Source organism: Triticum aestivum, chromosome 2A (assembly GCF_018294505.1).
Source record: "Triticum aestivum cultivar Chinese Spring chromosome 2A, IWGSC CS RefSeq v2.1, whole genome shotgun sequence".
NCBI classification, from domain to species: domain Eukaryota; kingdom Viridiplantae; phylum Streptophyta; class Magnoliopsida; order Poales; family Poaceae; genus Triticum; species Triticum aestivum.
In genome coordinates, this window is record NC_057797.1 from 56299060 (window position 1) to 56306981 (window position 7922).

A 7922-nucleotide genomic window follows, 5' to 3' on the forward strand; every position below is an offset into this window, starting at 1 on the left:
CATGACAATGTTACTACTATCGACATACTTTCAACCTCAATGTGCCGCTTCGGCCAATGGCTTTCCGAGACCTCCTCCCACCTTCGACGGCTGGATCTACATGGCGGAGACGTGATCCACGATCCATGTGGAACACCACCACCACAACCCCTCCCCCAGACCCTATTGGCGTGCCAAGGGTACGGTCTATGATTGATGGGAGAAGCGCCGATAGCGTCCACGAAGTAGCATCGTCACCTTTTTAGTGCGATTCCGAGGATACACGACATCGAATGCTTGGAAACGATATAACCAAGATGGATCTTAGAAATGAGATCTTCCCACGTCAGATGTCGCCTACATTTTCCCCATAATGGTGTATATTTTTATGATGGTGGCAATGGCCCTTCCACCGTCAGTGGCATTTTCCTTAGCAAGTAATTCCTTGCCTCGTAGAATGTTTTTTTCATCACCATTGACCCACAAGGACGACGTTTTTCCTTTATCATGTCCACGTGGTCACGACGACCAGACTTCAGCATTGCACTATCGATTTGTAGTCTTTTCCTGTGAACGTGAAGTGGTCATGCACTCATGGTGGATTTAAGTTTTGTTTGTAGATCTATGCATGTTAACGATCGAATCGTATCTTCTGCTTCCTCCGTCACGCAATATATGATCGTTTCTCAAGCTGAAACATAGCTTGAAAAACGATCATATATTGTGGGACGGAGGGAGTTTTAGTTGCTTCTTTTGTGTCAGGGCTGGCTGATCATACGTAGTTGGGTTTCTAAGCTTTTTCTAAGGGGGAGTTGGTCCATTTTCAAGGGAAAGAGAGAGATAAAGAAAAGAAGAGCCTGTTGAGGCTCGATCACGTCGCGCTGTGGTTCTCGGTTACCAGCTGCGGCGACCCCGTTTACTCAATTGTTTATCTGAACTATACTACGACGATCGTGATTAGCATGTAGAGACTTAAAAAAAAACGCTTACCAAAGCATTGACATTCTTTGGCGAATGGCGCGTCGTCGATCCAGTGGATCGCCAATCGGATATTCTTTAATTAGGGTTTAATCTCTCTCGGCTAGGCTAGCTAGCAGCTGGTCAGATCAGGTCGACGCCGAAATCCACTCCATAGCCTACACCTATGTATCCAAGACATGGTTTATTCCCTCCATCCACCCGAAAAAAGAAAGACATGCTTTTATTCTTTCCTCTCTGCGAATATTGTAGTGAGCACATTTTTATTGAGATTACGACCAGTGTTTAGGAAATGATTGGGACCAGGGTTGCTTGGAAAATTGATTTGGACTAGGAGTGTTTAGAAAAGGATCGATGCTTGGAAATCAGATCAAATATAAGTATATCCCTGCTGCGTGCAACATGCTCGGCAGAATATATTTCATGGCAAAATAAAAGGGGGAGAAGCTAGCAGACATGCTTGGCAGAACGAAAGTACGTATGATCTTATCTTGGGGTGAAATTTCTTGTGGTCACATTGTGTTTGAACCCGCAACGTCTGCAGCCGGCACATGCACGCATGCATGCCGTGCCACCAGGGGTGAACAGTTAGATAGATATTTGTTCTGTTTGTCTCAGCTGTTACTCTTACTCCATCCCAAAGATCCAGTCAAGCCTGGCTAACTGACCGGCCACATATTTGGTCTGTTTGTCTCAACTATTGCAGTACAAAATTTGTCACTAATTGGTCTCTCTCTCTCTCATGACAAATAGTGAAGGACCAACTCAAAAAACAAAAAAGTTAGGGCATCTCCAGCGTGGACCGTCCGCATCCGTTCGGACATGTATTGTCATCCAACGTAGACCAGTCCAGACGTCCTTTTTTCTCGTAAACAGAAAACAAACCGCCGGAGAGGGGGACCTTTGCGGGAGTCCGGACTGCTGCCACGTAAGCGCCCGTCAACCCTGGCACACCAAAAAAAAAACCTCCGGCTGCGAGCGCCGCCCGCTGCATGCGCCTTCTCCTTGCATGAAACGATATCCGTTTGCCCGCCTACCTCCATTAAATCAACGTGTGTGCCGAGGAACCTACTCTGGCGCCCCGAGCGCTACATTTCCGTCCCTGTGCCGGCCGACATAAAACACCTCCCCGGTTGGCGCCTCGCATCCACATGTGGCCAGGCGTCAGGCAACCACACCACACCTTCGCTCCCCATCTCCTCCTTGCACCTCACCCGCCATGGCATCCGGCTCGAGAGCCCTGTGGGCCGGCCTCTCCGGTGAGCAGAATAAGAAGATCTCTGGCATTGCAGCCGGCTGGGTGGCCCGACGAGCCAGCCGGATACAGTCTGGCTTGCCGACAAGCTCTCCAGACCGACGCCGCCGCCATTGCCATGACGTCATCGCCCCTCCAGGCCGGGCAATGCCATCTCCCGGCAATCTTCCGCGAGCGATGGCGGCAATGCGTCTGATCGGCGAAGAAAGAAGCCATGTTGCAGAGATTGACGCGGTGGCGGAGGAAGTTGACTGGGGCACCGACAAGGACCTCGCCAACTCTACGTCGGCCACGCCTGCCACCGCCGCCGATAGCATGGAATAGTATGCCACGGGAGGCCGCCGCTTGGGTCTCATGAAGGCCACCGCCATCGTCTTGTCGGCCTATCATAGGCGATGACTTTGCCTGCTTCGCGGGGGCGTAGGCCACAGTAAGCATGTTCCAACCGCCCCCAAAACCAATCTTGATCCGTGCTTCACGGCTCCCCTTCCGATGAAGCATATCCCTTCGAGGCGCATGGCGGTCCGGCGAGCTTGCTGCCGGACATGGGAAAGACATGCCATGGGAATGGGATTTCGCCGCGGCCGCGATAGACTACGTTAGATAGCCTGGCATAGTCCGATATAGTCTAGTTGAAATATGTCCGAATGTAAATATTTTCGCTCGGATTAGATGAAAATGCCGGGTTTGCATGTGATTCACCCGGTCAGTTGAAATTCGGTTTGGATTGTATGTGGCTACAGTTGGATGGCCGGCTACCGTATCAGTATCATAGACTGGTCCCTTGTCTGCGGGCGAATGTGGTGTCTGATTTATGGGTCAAGAGATGCCCTTAATTAACGAGAAACTTGTCCGTCAAGGAGCTTACTTAATTACGGGCGGTTGCATGCACGCACGGTGCTACGGTGAAAACAGGTCGCCCACCGAGGCAGAGAAAACAGCAGATAACATTTTCCTTAACCCACCCACACACACGCACCCTGGCTAGCTGGCGAATCGACCACGCATTGATCCTACCAGATACGTACACATTTGCCACGGAAGTAATTAGCAATCCAGGTCCAGCCAGCCAGACAACAAGTATGCACTTTTTCGGATTGTTTGTTCGTGCGTAATACTCCCTGTGGGTACGAATTTAGTTAGTAGGAAGCTTCGTGGAAGGTGCGGGCGGGTGCGCGCGTGGAGAGGGAGCGGCGAGGGGCGCGCGCCTGCCGGGCGAGTTCGTTGGGAGAGTCTCAATCTTGTGTGCGTCCACGCCCGCCGGGTAGGCGAAACCACGTGCGGCGGCGAGGATTAGCCTTGGCTCACCCGGGGTGGGAACAGACGCCCCTGAGAAAGAGCTCCAGCCGTTACTAGAGCAACCCAACACGCTGACCCTAAAGGAACGTTCGTTTTATTCGGTTTTTTTTCGTTTGGGTCGGCCGTTCGTCTTTTTTTGTTTGAGTCGTTAGTGCGGTCAACGCGCAGGCCCATTTCTGCCCTCGCGGTCGGCTTGCTGTGGTTTTTCAATCATAATTCAAGCAAAATACAAACATTTTACATAGTTTTACAAGCAAACAAATACAACATAGTCCGTAAGCTAAACATAAATATATCATTATTTACAATTCAAATAAAAATTAAATTGTCCCAAATTATATTTAAAAAAGATACATCTATTGGTTGTCAACATGAGCCCATATATGCTCAACCAAATCATCTTATAGAAGTGCATGCTCTAGCTAATGCAACCAAAAGACCGGTCTGAGAGAGAGGGCCGGACATTATACTCCAACACTCCCCCTCACGTCTATGCTCATTTGGAGCTATATGACGTGGACAGCGGAAGCGGGGGCAGGCCGCAATTATTTATTGCGTTTACTGGGTTTTGAACCCTGAACCTGTTGGTTGTAAGTTTATACACCTAACCAGTTCATCCATCAGACCGATCTTAGGGAGAGGGCCGGACATATACTCCAACACTCCCGCTCACGTCTATGCTCCTTTGGAGCTACATCCAAAAGTCCGAACTGATGGAGGGAGGTGGGCAATATATTTCAACACATCTTGCAGCCGAACGCGAGTTTTCCAATCACGGATTTGATGATGAAATTGGGTGAACTGTGCAAACGTTGCCGCTCCTCCATGCTCACGCACAACATTGTCATCCTGAAACTGAAACCCTTGGTCGTAAATACGTTCCGGGTGCTCATCCTCTATGATCATATTGCGCATGATCACACAAGAAGTTATCACCTCCCACAACTTCTTGGTGCTCCAAGTTCTAGCAGGATATCGAACGATGCCCCATCGAGATTGCAGAACACCAAAGGCACGCTCCACATCCTTCCTAGCACTCTCTTACTCTTGTGCAAATCTCCTCCTCTTCTCTCCTACGGGGTTGAAGATTGTCTTCACAGTACTAGTCCACTGAGGATAGGTACCGTCAGTTAGGTAGTATCCTTTGTTGTAGTTGTGGCCGTTGATGTTAACATTCACCGGCGGGCAGTTGCCTTCGGCAAGCGTTACAAACACCGAAGAGCGTTGAAGCACGTTGATATCATTGTGCGATCCGGCCATGACAAAGAAAGAGTGTCAGATCCAAAGATCTTGTGAGGCCACGGCCTCAAGTATGACAGTGCAAGCCTTGACATGGCCGCTATACTGCCCCAGCCAAGCAGAAGGACAATTCTTCCACTCCTAGTGCATACAGTCTATACTACCAAGCATCCCCGAGAAGCCCCTGGTGGCATTCATCGTCAACAAGCGGGTTGTATCTTCAGCATTTGGCCCTCTCAAGTACTCAGGGCCAAACATTGCAATCATAGCCTCGCAGAACTTTACATGGAGTCTAGGCAGATAGACTTGCTCATACGAACATACTCATTAATGAGATCATCGGGAACTCCGCATGATCCGGATAGCTGCAGTGCATTTCTGATAAGAGGGGAAACTAATCTTTCCAAGGGCATCCTCCTTGCACTTGAAATACTTATCGTATCCGACCATCCTTTCCGAATATGGTTGAAAACATGCCTAGCCATACGGAAACGACGTCGAAATTGGTGACGTTTGAAGAGCGGGCTGGGTATCTCAAAGTAGTCCTTCCATCACAGACCTCACGTCCATCGGCGACGGGCAGGTCACAGACTCCGATGAGGATGAGTAGGGCATGGAAGGCGGCGGGGCCTCGAGTGCCAAGTGGGCCAGTTTGTCTCCCATGTTATACTCTTCCTGGCTGGCGACCACACCTTCATTTTTCGGGTCCTATCACCGCCGCTCATGGAGACGGCCGATGGAGGACGTGGTCGCCGAAAGGAAACAACAAGGACTTGGACGACTGATGCAGTCGTATGCTAGGTTTAAGTCTGGTCCCCTTTTTCACTGAAAAGTGTCCGATATGTAATGAATGTGCTCTGGTTTAGATGAAAATCATCCGGTTTACATGTAATTCATCTATTTATTGAAATCCGGTTTGAAATGTATGCAGCTACGGTTGGATGGCCAGCTCCCGCATCAGTGTCCGCGGGCTGCCCCCCGGTCTGCGACGGATGCGGGGTTTGACTTGGGGGTCAGCGTTGGAGATGCCCTTATATCGTGCAAACATCAACTGCATAATATTTGCCCTTCATGGACATGAATAATATTGGTGCCATTGCAAAGTGGGGTTAGGGCATATCCAACATGGAACCCTAAAACAGACACAATATCCGTCTGTGAATAGTGATGCGGGAGCCAACCATCCAATCCTATCCATCAAGGGTCCAAACACATTTCAAATAGAATTTACACAAATCGGGCAAATTTCATGCAAACTGGACGATTTTCATTTAAACCAGACCAAATTCATTAAATTTCTGACATATGTGAACTAATCAAAAGGGTACGATACTTTTTTAACCTAGTCCAAATCATCGCTGGCCATGGAGGCGTCTATGTTCCACATCTTGTCTTTCGCATGTCCGACAAGCTCAACGATCATGAGCTCCAGGAAGTGAAGTTGCGGGAGGGGAAGAATATGATATGTGACACGACCCATATGTGACACGAGATGTTCCCACGTCCGTGTGCGACCTCCTAATATTCCTCGCCGGAGTCTGTCGTGTGGACAACGCCAGACATGGACGGGCCGATCTGGTGGTCGTTGCGGCCGATTACGAACCAAGTGGGCGGCATGACAGACGCGATGTTGGGGAACGTAGTAATTTCAAAAAAATTCCTACGCACAAGCAAGATCATGGTGATGCAAAGCAACGAGAGGGGAGAGTGTCGTCTATGTACCCTCGTAGACCGTAAGCGGAAGCGTTATGACAATGCGGTTGATGTAGTCGTACGTCTTCACGATCGACCGATTCTCAGTATCGAACGTATGGCACCTCCGCGTTCAGCACACATTCAGCTCGGTGACGTCTCGCGAACTCACGATCCAGTAGAGATTCCGGGAAGAGCCACGTCAGCATGACGGCGTGGTGACGGTGTTGATGAAGCTACCGACGCAGGGCTTCGCTTAAGCACTGCTACGATATGACCGAGGTGGATTATGGTGGAGGGGGCACCGCACACGGCTAAGAAATCAATGATCAATTGTTGTGTCTCCAAGGGGTGCCCCCCTCCCCGTATATAAAGGAGTGGAGGAGGGGGAGGGGGCCAGCCTCCTATGCCCTTCCAAGTAGGAGTAGGAGAGGAGAAGGAAGGGAGAGAAGAAGAGAAGGAAAGGGGGGCGCCACCCCCTCCTTGTCCAATTTGGACTAGAGGGGGAGGGGGCGTGTGGCTGCCCTAGCCGACCCTCCTCTTCTCCCACTAGGGCCCATTAGGCCCAATATGCTCCCCGGGGGGTTTCGGTAACCCCCGTTACTCCGGTATATGTCTGAAACCTCCTGAAACACTTCCGGTGTCCGAACATAGTCGTCCAATATATCAATATTCACGTCTCGACCATTTCGAGACTCCTCGTCATGTCCATGATCATATCTGGGACTCCGTGTTGGGGAATGTAACAATTTCAAAAAATTTCCTACGCACACGCAAGATCATGGTGATGCACAGCAACGAGAGGGGAGAGTGTTGTCCATGTACCCTCGTAGACCGAAAGCGAAGCGTTAGCACAACGCGGTTGATGTAGTCGTACGTCTTCATGATCCGACCGATCAAGTACCGAATGCACGACACCTCCGAGTTTTGCACACGTTCAACTCGATGACGTCCCTCGAACTCCGATCCAGCCGAGTGTTGAGGGAGAGTTTCGTCAGCACGACGGCGTAGTGACGATGATGATGTTCTACCGACGCAGGGCTTCGCCTAAGCACCGCTACGATATGATCGAGGTGGATTATGGTGGAGGGGGGCACCACACACGGTTAAGAGATCAAGAGATCAATTGTTGTGTCTTTGGGGTGCCCCCTGCCCCCGTATATAAAGGAGTGGAGGAGGGGAAGGGCCGTCCCTCTCTATGGCGCGCCCTAGGGGAGTCCTACTCCCACCGGGAGTAGGATTCCCCCTTTCCTAGTAGAACTAGGAGCCCTTCCAAGTATTAGGAGTAGGAGGGAAGGAAAGGGAAGGGAAAAGGAGAAGGAAGGAAGGGGGCGCCCCCCTCCCTAGTCCAATTAGGACCAGCCCATGGAGAGGGGTGCAGCCACCCTTTGAGGCCTTTCTCTCCTTTCCCGTATGGCCCATTAATGCCCGATACGAATTCCCGTAACTCCCCGGTACTCCCGAAAATACCCGAATCACT